Raw genomic sequence first — 1,080 nt, forward strand, 5'->3', positions numbered from 1 at the left:
ACTACAGGATGCAGCACATGCCGCATTGGCATTGCTATGCCAGTACTGGAAAGTTGATTAGGATTTGGGCCTTCTGGTGCTATCCTGTGCAGGATTGCTCATTGTATTTAGTCTGGGTTTTTTTTTGGGGGGGGGGGGGTGCATTTTTTATTGCAGCTTGAAACAAATCTAGCAGACTTTTGACTTTAAGTATACTACAGGAGGAAACTAGTGTGAATTTTGCAAAATAGTATTACAGTATTTGGTTATCAAACATAAATTTGTTTGATTTATGTTTATTATTTTGGTTATTTTTGACTGAATTCTATTCAAGCCTTACACTGCCGGAACAAGCATTCTGTCAGCATAAGATCTTTTGGTTGGCAACCTTCAGTCTTGAAAGACTATGGTATAAGCCTACAGCACCCGGTATTCCCAGGCGGTCTCCCATCCAAGTACTAACCAGGCCTGACCCTGCTTAGCTTCCAAGATCAGACGAGATTGGGCATGTGCAGGGTTGTTGCAAAACGCAGCAAGCCATTCGGCACAGCCTGGCCACCAGTGCAAGTAACAACAAACAAATATTTCTTTACACTAAGGAGGCCTCCAGAAGCCAAAACTCCCCCCAGGCACAGCTGCATATCCACACTGGGAATTAAGGAGGATTTAGCTATCCATGTTTGTCAGTTTCACTTTTATTTCATTTTATATGCTCCTTAATCATATGTACTTTGTGGGAACAAATAAGATATAAAGTTTATGGGAAAATCCCAAGATGGGTCAAACTGTTAGAAATTAATACAAAGCCAATGTGGATACGGGAATCACAAAATAAGAGATATGATGACTTATTGGACGATAAAGCAGATCTTTATTCAAAAGAAGAATTATTGGAGAAAGGGATTAAATTGGATTGGCTGACAGAATTACAAGTAAAAACAAGATGGATGGAAGACAAAAAAGAAGGAATCTACCCAGTGGAGACAGAATTTGATAAAATATTTCTATCAAATGAGGAACACTATATTAAGAAGATGTACCAATATCTGTTAAATATGAAAACGGAAGATGAGTCGGTAAAAGAGGTGATGATCCTGTGGG

The 1,080-nt window shown here is 39.1% G+C and overlaps 1 pseudogene; it reads right to left on the reverse strand.

Moving 5' to 3' along the window:
* Positions 1 to 393: 393 nt before the first annotated feature.
* On the reverse strand, positions 394 to 510 carry LOC136638030 (5S ribosomal RNA; annotated as a pseudogene).
* Positions 511 to 1,080: the final 570 nt, after the last annotated feature.

This window comes from Tiliqua scincoides, chromosome 1 (genome assembly GCF_035046505.1).
Source record: "Tiliqua scincoides isolate rTilSci1 chromosome 1, rTilSci1.hap2, whole genome shotgun sequence".
NCBI lineage: Eukaryota > Metazoa > Chordata > Lepidosauria > Squamata > Scincidae > Tiliqua > Tiliqua scincoides.